The 16460-nt window shown below is 37.9% G+C and overlaps 1 long non-coding RNA gene across 1 annotated transcript in view; it reads left to right on the top strand.

Moving 5' to 3' along the window:
* The window catches only part of LOC143682495 (uncharacterized), a 33776-nt gene extending 19712 nt beyond the window's left edge, over positions 1 to 14064 (top strand). Inside the window, exon 3 of the long non-coding RNA XR_013175163.1 lies at positions 13998 to 14064. This is a non-coding gene — a long non-coding RNA (uncharacterized LOC143682495). The remainder of the gene's footprint in view (positions 1 to 13997) is intronic.
* The last annotated feature ends 2396 nt before the right edge of the window (positions 14065 to 16460 follow it).

Consider the following 16460-nt stretch of genomic DNA (forward strand, 5'->3'; position numbering starts at 1 on the left):
GGCAATTCTATATTCAGCTTTTTGAGGAACCGCCAAACTGCTTTCCACAGTGGTTGCACCATTTAACATTCCCACCAACAGTGAATAAGTGCCTCTTTCTCCACATTCTCTCCAGCACCTGTCATTTTCTGTTTTGTTGATAATGGCCATTCTGGTTGGCGTGAGATGATATTTCATTGTGGTTTTGATTTGCATTTCTCTAATGGCCAGTGACGTTGAGCATCTCTTCGTGTGCCTTTTGGCCATTTGTATTTCCTCTTCTGAGAAGTGTCTGTTCAAGTCTTTTCCCCAATTTGTAATTGGATTGGCTGTCTTTTTGTTGTTGAGTTGAACAATCTCTTTATAAATTCTGGATACTAGACCTTTATCTGATATGTCATTTCCAAATATTGTCTCCCATTGTGTAGGCTGTCTTTCTACTTTCTTGATGAACTTCTTTGATGCACAAAAGTGTTTAATTTTGAGGAGTTCCCATTTATTTATTTCTTCAGTGCTCTTGCTTTAGGTGTAAGGTCTATAAAACCACCTCCAATTATAAGATTTATAAGATATTTCCCTACATTTTCCTCTAACTGTTTTATGGTCTTAGACCTGATGTTTCGATCTTTGATCCATTTTGAGTTAACTTTTGTATAGGGTGTGAGATATGGGTCCTCTTTCATTCTTTTGCATATGGATATCCAGTTCTCTAGGCACCATTTATTGAAGAGACTGTTCTGTCCCAGGTGAGTGGGCTTGACTGCCTTATCAAAGATCAAATGTCCATAGATGAGAGGGTCTATATCTGAACACTCTAATCGATTCCATTGGTCGATATATCTATCTTTATGCCAGTACCATGCTGTTTTGACCACTGTGGCTTCATAATATGCCTTAAAGTCAGGCAGTGTGAGGCCTCCAGCTTCGTTTTTTTTCCTCAAGATACTTTTAGCAATTCGGGGCACCCTGCCCTTCCAGATAAATTTGCTTATTGTTTTTTTTATTTCTGAAAAGTAAGTTGTTGGGATTTTGATTGGTATTGCATTGAATCTGTAAATCAATTTAGGTAGAATTGACATCTTAACTATATTTAGTCTTCCATCCATGAACACGGTATGCCCTTCCATCTATTTAGGTCTTCTGTGATTTCTTTTAACAGTTTCTTATAGTTTTCCTTGTATAGGTCTTTTGTCTCTTTAGTTAAATTTATTCCTAAGTATTTTATTCTTTTAGTTGCAATCGTAAATGGAATTTTTTTCTTGATTTCCCCCTCAGATTGTTCATTGCTAGTGTATAGAAACACTGCAGATTTTTGAATGTTGATCTTGTAACCTGCCAATTTGCTGTACTCGTTTATTAGCTCTAGTGGTTTTGCTGTGGATTTTTTAGGGTTTTCGATGTATAGTATCATATCATCTGAAAACAGTGATAGTTTTCCTTCTTCCTTTCCAATTTTGATGCCTTGTATTTCTTTTTCTTGTCTAATTGCTCTGGCTAGAACTTCCAACACAATGTTGAATAACAGCGGTGATAGTGGACATCCTTGTCTTGTTCCTGATCTTAGGGGGAAAGTTTTCAGTTTTTCCCCATTGAGGATGATATTAGCTGTGGGTTTTTCAAATATGCCCTTTATCATTTTAAGGAAATTCCCTTGTATTCCTATCCTTTGAAGTGTTTTCAACAGGAAAGGATGTTGTATTTTGTCAAATGCCTTCTCTACATCAATTGAGATGATCATGTGATTTTTCTGCTTTGATTTGTTGATATGGTGTATTACATTAATTGATTTTCTTATGTTGAACCATCCTTGCATACCTGGGATGAATCCTACTTGGTCATGATATATAATTCTTTTAATGTGTTGCTGGGTTCGATTTGCTAGAATTTTGTTGAGGATTTTTGCATCTATATTCATTAGAGAGATTGGTCTGTAGTTTTCTTTTTTTGTAATATCTTTGCCTGGTTTTGGTATGAGGGTGATGTTGGCTTCCTAGAATGAATTAGGTAGCTTTCCCTCCACTTCAATTTTTTTGAAGAGATTGAGCAGAGTTGGTACTAATTCTTTCTGGAATGTTTGGTAGAATTCACATGTGAAGCCGTCTGGTCCTGGACTTTTCTTTTTGGGAAGCTTTTTAATGACTGATTTAATTTCTTTACTTGTGATTGGTTTGTTGAGGTCATCTATTTCATCTTGAGTCAAAGTTGGTTGTTCATGCCTTTCTAAGAAGTTGTCCATTTCATCTACATTGTTGTATTTATTAGCATAAAGTTGTTCATAGTATCCTGTTATTACCTCCTTTATTTCTGTGGGGTCAGTGATTATGTCTCCTCTTCCATTTCTGATCTTATTTATTTGTGTCCTCTCTCTTCTTCTTTTTGTCAATCTTGCTAAGGGCCCATAAATCTTATTGATTTTCTCATAGAACCAACTTCTGGTTTTATTGATTTTCTCTATTGTTTTCATGTTCTCAATTTCATTTATTTCTGCTCTATCTTTGTTATTTCTTTCTTTTTGCTTGCTTTGGGGTTAGTTTGCTGTTTTTTTCTCCAGTTCTTCCAAGTGGACAGTTAATTCCTGTATTTTTGCCCTTTCTTCTTTTTTGATATAGGCATTTAGGGCAATAAATTTCTCTCTTAGCACTGCCTTTGCTGTGTCCCACAAGCTTTGATATGTTGTGTTTTCATTTTCATTTGCCTCAAGATATTTACTGATTTCTCTTGTAATTTCTTCCTTGACCCACTGGTTGTTTAAGAGTGTGTTGTTGAGCCTCCACATATTTGTGAATTTTCTGGTGCTTTGCCTATTATTGATTTCCAACTTCATTCCCTTATGATCTGAGAAAATGTTTTGTATGATTTAAATATTTTTAAATTTGTTGTGACTTGCTTTGTAACCCAGTATATGGTCTATCTTTGAGAATGATCCATGAGCACTTGAGAAAAAGATGTATCCTGCTGTTGTGGGGTGTAATGTCCTATAAATGTCTGTTAAGTCTAGCTCATTTATTGTAATATTCAAATTCTCTGTTTATTTATTGATCCTCTGTCTAGATGTTATGTCCATTGATGAGAGTGGGGAATTGAAGTCTCCAACTATTATGGTAGATATGTCTATTTCCCTTTTCAGTGTTTGCAGTGTTTACGTCATGTATTTTGGGACATTCTGCTTCGGTGCATAAATATTTATGATTGTTATGTCTTCATGTTGAATTCTTCCTTTTATTAGTACATAGTATATTTCTTTGTCTCTTTTAACTGTTTTACATTTGAAGTCTAATTTGTTGGATATTAGTATAGCTACTCCTGCTTTTTTCTGGTTGTTATTTGCATGAAATATCTTTTCCCAACCTTTCACTTTCAACCTATGTTTATCTTTGGGTCTAAGATGTGTTTCCTGTAGACAGCATATAGAAGGATCCTATTTCTTATCCATTCTGCCAGTCTATGTCTTTTGATTGGGGCGTTCAATCCATTAACATTTAGTGTTATCACTGTTTGGGTAGTACTTTCCTCTACCATTTTGCCTTTTGTATTTTGTATGTCATATCTAATTTTCCTTCTTTCTACACATTTCCACACCTCTCTCTTCTGTCTTTTCATATCTGTCTCTAGTGCTCCCTTTAGTATTTCTTGCAGAGCTGGTCTCTTGGTCACAAATTCTCTCAGTGATTTTTTGTCTGAAAATGTTTTAATTTCTCCCTCATTTTTGAAGGACAATTTTGCTGGTTATAGAATTCTTGGTTGGCAGTTTTTCTCTTTTAGTAATTTAAATATATCATCCCACTCTCTTCTCGCCTCTATAGTTTCTGCTGAGAAATCTACACATAGTCTTATTGGATTTCCCTTGTATGTGATGGTTTGCTTTTCTCTTGTTGCTTTCAAGATCCTCTCTTTCTGTTTGACCTCTGACATTCTGGCTAGTAAGTGTCTTGGAGAATGTCTGTTTGGATCTATTCTCTTTGGGGTATGTTGCACTTCTTGGATCTGTAATTTAATCCACTTCTTGGATCTGTAATTTGCCCTACTTGTATGGTTCCTTTTCTCAACTTTCATAAGAGTTGGGAAATTTTCAGTGATAATTTCTTCCATTAATTTTTCTCCTCCTTTTCCCTTCTCTTCTCCTTCTGGGACACCCACAACACGTATATTTGTGCGCTTCATATTGTCATTCAATTTTCTGAGTCCCTGCTCATATTTTTCCATTTTTTTCCCTATAGTTTCTATATCTTGTCGGATTTCAGATGTTCCATCCTCCAGTTCACTAATCCTAACCTCTGTCTCTTGAAATCTACCATTGCAGGTTTCCATTGTTATTTTCATCTCTTCTACTGTTTCTTTCATCCCCATAAGTTCCGTGATTTGTTTTCAGACTTTCCATTTCTTTTTTTTGTTCATTCCTTCCCTTCTTCATATCCTCCCTCAATTCATTGATTTGGTTTTTGATGAGGTTTTCCATGTCTGTTCATATATTCTGAATCAGTTGTTTCAGCTCTTCTATCTCATTTGAACTATTGGTTTGTTCCTTTGACTGGGCCATATCTTCAATTTTCCTGGTGTGAGTTGTTATGTTTTGCTGGTGTCTAGACATTTAATGACCTTAATTAGTTTATTCTGGTGATTGCTTTCACTTCTCTTACCTAGGGTTTTCTTGCTAGATGAATTTGTTGTCTATCTGTTCTTTGATCTTCAGTTCAGCTTCTTCTGGACCTGTAGCTTAGGTTTTGTTTGACAGAGGTTAATTTTTCAATTCTTGTTTTCTTGTTTCTTGCCCTGCTTGTATGGTGCCTTTTCCCTCCCCACCCTTAGGAATGTCTACGTAGGTATTATAGACTCCAGCCGTGTTTTCCCGGACTAAACAAGCCTCCTATCAGGGGCAAGGAGTCACGTGCTTCAGTTTTCCCTGAGGGTGAGACCCAGCAGGTTAGAAGACTTTCCTATGAAGTCTGTGGGCTCTGTTTTTCTTATCCTGCCCAGTATGTGGTGTGTCTGCCTGCGGGTCGCACCAGCAAAAGATGTTGTGGCACTTTTAACTTTGGAAGACTCTCCCTGCTGGAGGTGTGGTGGAGATGGAGGAGAGGTTGTAGGCTGGTTTTAATGGCTTCAAATTGCCAAGCCCTGGGGTCTGAATTCCTTGAGGGAGGGGTTCCACCTGAGTTGGGCTTCACCCCCCTCCTGAGGAAGGCACAGGTGGGATACAGCCCTGAAAGCAGTCCATTTCTGCCTATGCCTGGGGCAGTTGCAGCCTGAGAAGTCCCACTGCTGAATCCAGAGGCTGCCAAGTTTCCATAGAGATGCAGCCACTAAAGCCTCCGTTTCCTCCCTTTTCCTCTTTTTCCTTAAGCCCAATGAGCGACCTCTGCCTTAACCAGGTTTAGAGTCTCTTTCCTTTCCCTCTGGGAAGCCACCTGTGGGGGAGGGGCGCCGGGCACTGGGCGCTGCCAGGCACTGGGAGCCGCGGCTTGGGGAACTCACGGTTTTGGGGGGGCTTGCAGCCGGTCCAGCTGGTCCCGACTGGGGTATGCTATGTGTCTGGTCACTGGCGTGGCTCTGGGAGCTGTTCTGTACTGTTTCTGGTTATTTAGTAGTTGTTCTGGAGGGTGAACTAAAATGCGCACATTGCTAAGTCGCCATCTTGGCCCCCCCCTGCAGTGCACTGTTTCCTTTATTATTCTTGAAATGATTGATATTTGTGGCAAAATTTAGGTCATTACACTCTGCAATGAAGAGACATTGAAAACAAGACAAAAGAAACTGTGCTACATTTTGTTAAGCTTGTTTCCAAACCTAAGTGAAATAAATCCGTTTGCTACTGAGAGACTCTCACCATGGGCTTCCTAGTGGGGAAGGTTTATGACAGATTTTGGGCTAATGGAAACAGTTGCGCTTTGGAACAAAATTTAAATGGGAGTTGATGTGTGCTGATCAGTTTTGAAGTGATTTACAGTCCATGAAGCCCTTAGATAGCAGAAAAGAATGACTATTGAATGAGGCACTTCGGTGAAGGTCATGGGACTAATAAATAGAGGTTATCATTGCATCTGGGTTGGGAATGGAGCCTGGCGGAAGCCCGAGTTACCGTCAGAGTGACCATTTGGTAAAGAGTAGGGGCTGGTGAGCAGCTTATCTCTTCCTGTACAGGAATCTCACATCCTTCAAGATACAATCTGTAAAATATAATGACACAGTCATTCTTAGAGGATATTGCTCAAGTTGGATTATTTCTAGGGTCAAACTACTAGAATATATTAGAATTATGTAGAAATTTACATTGGACGATTTTAAGTGGTGTAGCAGAGGATTGTGTTATATTGTATTTTTTTTTTCTGTGAAAAAATATTTGGGTTTTCTGCTTTCAGACGAATTTAACAACTTTGAAGTGGTGGTTTTTTTTGTCTCATTTGAACTTAGAACTGACATCCTTTGTTCCTCTTGCAGCCATTTTTCTTTTTTTCAGTGAAGGAAGGCATCATTTATTCAAGTCAACCAGACTCAAACCCAAGTCTCAGAACGATACCAGCATATAATTCGTGACTCTCCAAGTACTGTGAGCACCAACTCTACACCAGGCATTGTGTTGCTCTACTGAATAATTACTTCAGGCAGAGAATGGCAGCTTCAAGAGGGAAGGGAAGTTTTAAGAAGACATGGTCTCTGTCCTGGTGGGGAGGCAGCAGAGAACATTTTAATATGCTGTAGGGAGTGCTTTGCAGGGTAATGCAGAGGTCTGTGGGGAGGAGAGGAGAGTGCCAGGCCCAGAGGAGGTTTCAGAGAGATGTGTTGGAGGCTGCGTTGTAGAGGAGGGAACACTAGAACTGAGTCTTGCAGAATGAGAAGGAGTGATCTAGGTGACTGGCAAGTGTGTTTTTCAGGCAAGGATACTATGGGGGGGAAATCCCAGAGGGACTATATATATCTCACTAAGCCTAAGTTTCCACATCTATAATAGTGTTTACTTCATAGGGGTCATGTGAGGAAGACATGATAATGTTTATGTTTATAATGGACACAGTAAGTGCTCACCAACTCACAACATTATGATGATTATTATGACAGCTGGTATGATGGATTCTTTCTGAGACAAGCAAAATAGCCATATAGCAACCAGATGATTCCCCAGGCCCACAATTCTTGCCTGATAAATGTACCAAACCTATCTATAGTAGGTGGATTAAAATCCAAAATGATATCAGAATCTAGTGCTACTCAAAACTTAAATCATAACAACTTCCCTTACTTGCTGACATTCTGTATTCACAAAGAACCCTGTTAATTTTGCTTTCCCTGCAGCCAGGTCAGGTCAACATGAGTCTCCAGTTTACTTGATAACTATTTCCTCATTGTAAAATAATTCACCACTCTGGGAATAGGACCCATCTCTTATCAGTTTTGTAATAACTTTCACATAGCAGAAACTATATGGCAGGCACTAATGATCACTAATCCTCATAAAAACCCTGGAATATAGTTGTTATTATTATCATCACCATTTAAAAAAAAAGAAAACTGAGGGACTGGGAGGGTAGGTCACTTGTAGGTAGACGAGGTAGTTTGATTCAGAGTCCCTATTTTTTTTTTACCTCCATGCTATGCTGCATCCCTGACCCTAGGCAACTCTGGAACCCAACAAGATTGACTTTCTGAACCCATTTGGCCTGGTGAGGTCCTGAACTGCAGTAAATGCAGCAAGGTAGATGCTGCCATGCTGACTTGTCTGGGTGCCTTTAGAAGCATCCTTGAAGTGTCTGGATATTAGGTATGTATTTGGAGTCTAGACCTTGCAGGCCTTCCTCAACAGATTAGAAAGCATGCAGGTCATCGCTTGCTTTCAAGACACCAGAAGCACTAACCTTCCCTGAGCCCTCACTTGGCCTGAATTGGGTTAAGTGTTTGCCCTAATCTAAATAAGTCCTAAAAAAAATTTCTGAGGCCCATAGCAGAACAATTTTTCAGTAAAGTTCTGGATAAGGATTTACATTTCTCAGGTTTGAAAGAGGTTGTTCCATTCCCATGAAGACTCTTGTGGCTTGAGTTTATCTCTGATGAAAACTGAGGTGGCCAGTAGCCCACCGTTACAGTCTTCCCAAGTGAGCTATCCACAGAGCCCTTGGTCTAGGAGAGCACATGTCGCTCTTTCTGTGCAGCTTTGACCCCAACTTCTGTGTGGCATCCTGGCCTTGCTAAACTGGGGTGAATGTGGGTGAGCCAGTAGGACTCCTTTTGCCTTTCTAGCCTAAAGCCAAATCTGAAAATAGGTGTTTCTTGCCTCTTCCTCAAAGTACATACTCCATCCTTGACCTTTGGGTCTTACTACTTTGATGACAAAAGGAAGAAAGAACAGGGAAATTGCTTAACTCCAGAGCAAGGTTGACTTTACCTCCACACCTACAGGCTTTTCCAGGGCAGGTGGGGCATTTGCAAGGGGAGCAGATTCAGACATATCCAACCAGAGTCCTGGAAGAGAACGAAACCAAGGAAGCTAAGAACTGAGAGAACTTGAAAAAGAGTGAAAACCCAAAGAGCCCTTCATGCAGGGCAAGGGCTTTTACCAGCACTCTGGCTAACTGAAAGCTGCAACTCTCACAAACCTAACCCCATGGTGTCCCCTGTCAATGCTCTGAGAGGGAAGGGTGAGTTTGTGTTGAGGGAGGCTGGAGGTGGGAGAGAACAGAGAGAGGGATGGTGCTTGAGTTCCTCTAGAAGATGACTTTTGCCATAAACACCTTAGTAAAGGTCATGTAAAGTCATGTCCTCACCTTGCTTGTTCTTGAGGCTCATTGATAAGACAGGATATGGCATATTGTGGGGGTGAAGATCAAGGACTCTGGAATCAAACCACATCCCGTCTGAATGTAGGTCTTACCTTTCAATGCCAAAGTTAACAGAAGTTTTCTTTGTATCTAATTTCCTATTTGAAAAAAAAAAGGTAAAATTTCATATGCTTACAGAAAATAAGAACAGTGAATTGTTTCACTGTACATACATAAATCATTTCACATTGTTTCCTTTTCGATAGTTCCAGCATACTAACGTCAGAGATAGGAAAGTGAAATTGAGGGTGGTCACTGAATTTCCAAAAATATTTCCGTGTATGTTGTCATTTGACAGTAATAAGGATGTGGGGGTGAAGATGGGACTTCTGTCCTGGCTGAACTGCTCTGTCTTCAGAGACCAGCCCTCACCTGTTTCTTATTCCAGGCAGCTTTGTTAGATGATGTAACAGTAAATTGTACAGGACATCCAGGATTGTTTTCCCTACCTAACAGGCTTTTTAGCACCAATTGAGAATAATGCGATAAGCAGATCCTATACACAGGGAAATTTAAAAAAAAAAAAAAAAAGGCCAGTGAGAAGAGCTTGAGTTAGTGAAGCAAATGAGGAAATCTATCCTGGGGTGGGTGAATCATTGCCTGGACTCCCCTGGGCTTATACCTGCAGCTGGCCTCCTGCAGAGATAGATGTGTGTTTGCAAGGCTGACCTGGAGGTGAGTAAATAAGAAGGGGTTATTTGTTCTTATCATCAAAGCTCTCCCCACATAGGGTCAAGAAAATGCTAATGAAGAAAAGAGGTATGAGTTTTTGGAACTAGGACCCAAGTTCCTTTTAGACTTAAAAGGATCAAAGCAGGGACAACACCAGTTACTTATCTGATGAAACAGAGAACGCTCAATAGAGATCATTTTAGCACATTAGGAAAACAAGCTCAGAGTCCCTGCTGACAGGACACTTTTCCCAAGTACCATTAATTATAATGCGTTATTAGCTAACTGCAGGCAGTGGACATCCTTTGCATGTTAACTAAAGTGCAGCCACCATTTAGCCAGTGGGGTCTGCTCAGTCTTCAAAATTGTCTTAGTCATTAGTGAATTAGTTAAACTATAACATTAGGAGGTAGGAAATAATCACCAGTGTCACTGGGGAAGGGCTCTAAGCCAGAACTGGTTTTCAGAGGCTGGGAATATAGCCTGACGTTAGAGTGACGGCTGACAATCAGCACAGCTCCAGCTGAGCCTTACCCCAAACGCTTCAGAGTTCCTCGATGTCATGAGATTGTTGCTATGGGTTTGCTTTCTGCTTCAGAGCTGTGGGAAGATGTGTAAGACAGGGAAGGTGGTAACCAGGGGCTTTATATTTAGCTTTCAATCATTTGGAAATTTATGATTCAGTTAGCAGATTTTTGAGACTTGTGCCCCTTCCAACGATCTCTTTTCGGGCCATTTCACTCATGGCTCCTCTGGGGGACACGTGGAAATTATGCTGAAACCCAATCAAACATCCCCGGAGAGGCTATGAGTGTCAGTTTAGAGGCTGTGAGGAGAAGCTTTCAGGATTGTACTTTAGGATTATGTCTGGATTTAATGATGGAATATTCCTTTTCTGTTGCAAATCACCTACAGTTAATGGTATAAACATGGCTTAATTGGTTTGTTTTTGATTCATATATTGATGACTGGACATAGATACAAAACGTGGAAAAAAATCTCTCTTCAAGTGACTGAACAAGAGAAGGAAGTTCATTGCCTTTTATTTGGATTCTTAAAATCTTTTAAATTTATTTTTTAATATTTATACACAGTAAAATTCACTCTTTTTGGTTTAGACTAATACATAATCTATGAGTTTAGACAAATATGTAATCCAGTAAACCACTCCCGCAATCAAGGTAAAGAATAGTTCTATCACTTCCAATAATTGATTAGTGCTACCACTTAATAAATCTAACCCCAAATTCCTTGCAAGCACTTTTCTGTTTTCTGGTCCTATGATTTTGCCTTTTCCAGATGTCACATCAAAGGAATCATAAATTATGTAGCCTTTTGAATCTGGCTTTGTTCACTTAACCTAATATATTTGAGATTCATCCATGTTGTGGCATTTATCAGCTTTTTGTTCCTTTTAATTGCTGAGTGGTGTTCTAAAGTTTATCAATCCATTCATCGGTGGAAGGACATTTGGGTACTTCTAGTTTTCTTTTTCCTTTCTTTTTCTTTTACATGGGCAGGCACTGGGAATTGAACCCGGTTCTCCAGCATGGCAGGCGAGAACTCTGCCACTGAGCCACCATGGCCCTGCTTCTGGTTTTTAATGATTATGAATAAAGCCACCATAAACATCCATGTGCCAGTTTTGTGTAGATGTAAGTTTTCGTTTTTCTTAGGTAAACACCTAGGAATGAAATTGCTGGGTCATATGGTATATGTATGTGAAATTTTGAGAGATACTATCGAGCTGTTTTCCAACGTGGCTTTACCGTTCTGCATGCCCACCAGGAATGAATGAGTGTCCGGTTATACTGAACATTCTTCGCTAGCGCTCAGTATTGCCAAATATTTTTCTATTATTGTTTTCTAGCTTAATCCCACTATGCTTAGAGAACATATTTTGATGCTTTTTTTTCTTTTAAATTTGTTTAAGGTATGTTTCATGGCCCAGAATATGGTCTTTCTTTGTGAATGTGTCATATGCACTTGCAAAAAACATGTACTCTGCTGCTATGGGGCAGAGTGTTCTATGAAGGTCAATTAGGTCACTTTGGTTTTCATTCAAGTCTTGTAAATTGTTACTGTTTTGTTCTGTTCACTTGTTCTATTGATTGCTGAGAGAGGAATATTTACATGTCCAGATAGAGTTGTAGCTTCAACTGTTTTTTTCCTTTCATTTCTTCCATTTGCATCAGTTTGTATCATGTATTTTGAAATCCTGCTGTTAGGTGCTCAAATATTTCTTGTTCAGAAGTTTATTTTCCTGATATTAATATAGCCACTCCACCTTTCTTTTCTCTTTTCCCTCTCTCTCTCTCTCACTTTCAGTGTTTGCATGGCATGTTTTTTTCCTATTTACTTTTACCTTTAACCTATTATTTTAATCTTTGTTTCTTTTAGCAATTTGATTATTATATGTCCAGGTGTGGTTTTCTATGAGTTTATTCTGTTTGGAGTGTCAGCAAATTAATATCTTTTACTAAATTTGGGACATTTTGAGCCATTATTTCTTCAAATCTTTTTCTAAGTAATCTTTTCCTCCTTGCCTTCTGCAACTCCTGTGACATAAATGCTGAGCTTTTGGCATTGTTCTAGAGGTCCCAGAGGCATTGCTCATTGTTTTTCAATCTTTTTCTTTTCTCTTCTTCAAATGGGATAATTTCCATTGCTCTATATGCAACTTCACTGAACCTGTCCTCTATTGTCTCTATTTTGTGATTGAGTCCACTAGAGATTTTTGTAAGATTTCAGATACTGAATTTTTCAGTTGTAAAAATTTCCCTTTTGAAAAAATTAAAAACTTTAGTTTCTATATTTCTTCTGAGAACTTCCAACTTCTAGTCCCTTCAGGTATGTTTATCTTTATTTTATAGAACATAATTTTAGTAGCTGCTTTAAAATCTTAGTCTGATAATTCCAACTTCTGGGCCATCTTATGTTTGACATCTGTTGATTGTCTTTTCTCTTGAGAATTGAGCACCTTTTCCTGCTTCCTTGACTGTAGAGTAATTTTAGATTGTAGTTAGTATGTACAGAAGAGTACGTTGTTTAAACTCTGGGTTCTGTTAAATTCCTCTAATGAATGTTGATGTTTTGTTACTTCAGTAAGGGATCAACCCCTTTAGATTCATACTGCAAGTTCTGCCTTGCCTCGTGGGCAGTGGTTCTAGTATCACTAAAGTTTTAAACCTTGCTTGTGCTGTTTTGTGTCTCTCCCACACAAGCACACTGAAGGGCGAGCGTGCAGCCTGTGCAATTTTATACACAGAATTAAGGAATCCTCTTCTCCAGCTCTAACCTTTCCAGGATTCCCTCCTACAGGATCCTTTTTCTCAGTCCTTTGGTCAGAATGGCAGGGCAAACTTAGGAGAGAAATAGGAAAAAACGGTAAGTGTGAGTCTTCCCATACTCTTCAGACCACAAAGGCCCCTTTCCCCAGTTTCCTTGGTTGGAAAGATGAGGTTTCTTTTGGAATTTTTGCCTCTGACACAACTGCCTTGAAATTATTGGAATTTTTGCCTCTGACCTCACTGTCTTGGTGTTATGTGACATGGACCTGCTCAGGTCAGAGCCATGAGAATGAGTAGGGAAAACAAATGGGAAACTCATTCCCTATGGGTCACTTGTCCAAGTTTTGATCTTCCTTACTCAGTCGACCTGCTTTTGTTTACTTTTCAGAGACCTCAGGTGGTTACTTTTTTTAATTAAAAAAAATTTTATTAGAGAAGTTGTGGTTTTGCAGTGGTTGCATGTGTTGCAATTGATGAAAGATTATTAAGGTAGTACTATAACTATTGTACATAGTTTTCATAGGAGTATTTTTTCCTCATTTTCTTTACCTATTATTATTATTTTTTCAGCCATGTCTTTATTTTATTACTCATGTACCCATACGCTGGATAAAGGGAGTGTCAGTCATAAGGTTTTTACAATCACAGGTTCACAAAATAAAAGCTATATAGTTATACAATTATTATCAAAGATCAAGACTACTGTATTACAGTTCAACAACTTCAGGCATTTTCTTCTAGCTATTCTAATACACTAGAAACTAAAAGAAATCTATATAATGAGTCAGAAGTCATAATCATTTGTTAAATCCTAATTTACACCTCCTCCCTTTCATTTGATCATTCTCTCAATCTTCAGAGATACCTGGGCAATGGCCATTTTAACTTATCCATGCTGGAAATGGGTGTTGACCTTATGGGGTAGAGGAATTAAATTGGTTGATGTTCTTGAAGAGACTGGTACCTCTGGGTTCCATGGTTTATCTGGCATAAGAATGATCTGGAGGCCTTAAGTTTCTGAAAACATAAACTTTCTAACTAAACCTTGTATAGAGTCTTAGATAGAGCCCAAGGTATTCTTTAGGGTTTCCAGGAATACTGTTGGTTGGGGCTTGGCATACTGTGGCAATTTGTAATATCTGGCTGAAGCTTGCTTAAGAGTAACCTCTAGAATGATCTCTCAACTCTATGTGATTTTCTTAGCCACTGAAGCTTTGTTTTCTTTCATTTTTTTCTCCCTTTTGGTCAGGAAGGCATTCACAATCCCACAATGCCAGTGCTAGGCTCATCCTTTGAAGTCATGTCCCACATTGCCAGGAAGACTTATACCTCAGGTGGGCAATTTTTAATTTTATGCAGTCTTTAGCAGGTAGGCTTTATTGGATTTACTCTGTCTTGATCTGAACCAGGAATCAGTCCAAAACTTAAAAAAATAACTTTTTCTGTCTATAATGCTAATACCCACTTATTTCACAAATTGTGGGAAATGCATAAGTGCATGAAGAAGTATAAAAATCATGTTCCTACTACAGAGCTATAGTCATTATTCATGTTAATATTTTGGTGAATTTTATTTCAGATATTTTGCTATAAACATATAACTGGGCTTTTGTATTTGTTTTTTACAATAATTTGGATCACACTGAACATCTTGTTTGACAAACTACTTTTTTGCTTAACAATCCATCATGAAAACTTCTAAAGTCATTTAATATTCTCCCAAATTATGGTTCTGAAGGAATTTTAATATTTTGTCATATTTTATTTTCAATTTTTTTGCTATTTTAAATAATACTGTTATTGACAATTTTATTCTGTATACTATAACTCTGTGTTTTAGTCTGCTAAAGCTGCCAGAATGCAACATACCAAAGGTGGATTGGCTTTTAATAAAAGGGGATTTAGTTAAAAACATGCAGCTCTTCAGAGGAAAGACAGCTAGCTTTCATCTGAGTTTCTCTCTTACACAGGAAGGCACAGAACAATGTCTGCTGGCCTTTTTCTCCTGGTTTCTGGGTTTCAACAGCTTTCCCAGGGTGATTCCTTTCTGCATCTCCAAACCTCTGGGCTGAGCTGCAAGTGCTAAGATGAGGTATGGTATGCTGAGCTGCTTGGGTTGTGCTGCGATAAGCTCTGTTCTGACCTCTCTCTTTTAAGCTTCCAGCTAATTAAATGAAACATCACTCATTGCAGAAGGCATTCCCCTTAGTCAACTGCAGATGTCATCAGTCATAGATGAAGGTTCACATGCTAATGGTTCAAGTCCATGGCAACAGAAAAACAGGGCATCATCACCTGGCCAAGTTGACACTTGAACCTAACTACCACATTCCATACATTTTTAATTGTTCTTTAGACTAATTGGATCACAGGAAACAACACTTCGAAATATACTGTGAGTTGCTTGTCATGGTTCTTCTCAATAGTGTACGAGACCCTGTTTCCTTAGCCCCTTGTCAGTTTTGGTTGTACCATGTGTAATTGCTTTACCAATTTGACAGGAAAAGAAAGTGGCATCTTGTCTTTAGACATTAATAATATTTGCTTCTTGCATTATTGGTTGCAATTTTTTCCACTTTGTTTACTTTTTAATTAAAAAAAGTTCAGAAGTGTTTAATGTTTAGATTATAAAACCTACCAGAGTTTTTCATTGCTGTGTTTTCCTTTGCTCTTATTTAGAAATATCTCTTACACTCCAAATTAGAAAAATATTCATCTAAATTCTCTTGGTTTTTTTAGTGTAGTTTTTTTTTTTAATTTAGCATGTTTCTACATTTGCAACTAATTTTGTTGGTTAGTGTGAGATATGCATTTAACTTTATTTTTACAACTAGTAAATGTATGTTTAGTGATATTTATTAAGTTATATATACTTTTTCCTTGTTTGAAATGCCTACTTTACCAAGTATTAAGTACTTTTACTTTGGTGTGTCTGTTTCTGAATTTTTAATTCTGTGATATCAATTGATCTATATTGTACTATGTATTTCAAAACTAAAAAATAACTTTTTCTGAATATAATGCCAATAACCACTTATTTCACAAATTGAGAGAAATGCTTTGGTGCAATACGAACAATAGAAATCATACCTTTAAAATTATAGTTTTAAATTATGGTTTTATTTTGGTTATCATATTTAGCAAATGAAAATACAAGCTGCCCAGTTAAATTTGAATTTTAGAATCTCATGAGATATTTGAAACATAATTATACTAAAAAATTCCTGATTGTTTATCTGAAATTCAAATTTAATGGGGCACCTGTATCTTTATCTGTATTCCAAAATCTGGCCAAAGAAGTTGCCCTTAATCTTCTTTTCAAAAAGTCATTTTATTATTACTATTTTTAAGGTAGGGCCCTTTAAAAGTTGGTGTGTAGATTCTCTGGGAAAGTATTTGTGATTTATGTCTGCACCAGCAAAAGAAAACAAAAGAATGGGTTAAGTTTTTATTCTTTATTTGTGATTTATGCTGCACCAGCAAAAGGAAACAAAAGAATGGGTTACGTTTTTATTCTCTAAAATAAACTCATATTAAAACATGTTAATTTCAAAATAGGTTGTCTTTCATGCCCCATTCCTGTGTCTTCTCTTTTCTTTCCTGGAGATAAGAGCTCTTTATCATTTAAAGACTAAATTAGTTACACAGCAATTTCAGTTACAATTTTTTTAAAAGCAGTTATTATGTAAGTCTCAAAACCATCTGATCTCAG

Source organism: Tamandua tetradactyla, chromosome 5 (assembly GCF_023851605.1).
Source record: "Tamandua tetradactyla isolate mTamTet1 chromosome 5, mTamTet1.pri, whole genome shotgun sequence".
NCBI lineage: Eukaryota > Metazoa > Chordata > Mammalia > Pilosa > Myrmecophagidae > Tamandua > Tamandua tetradactyla.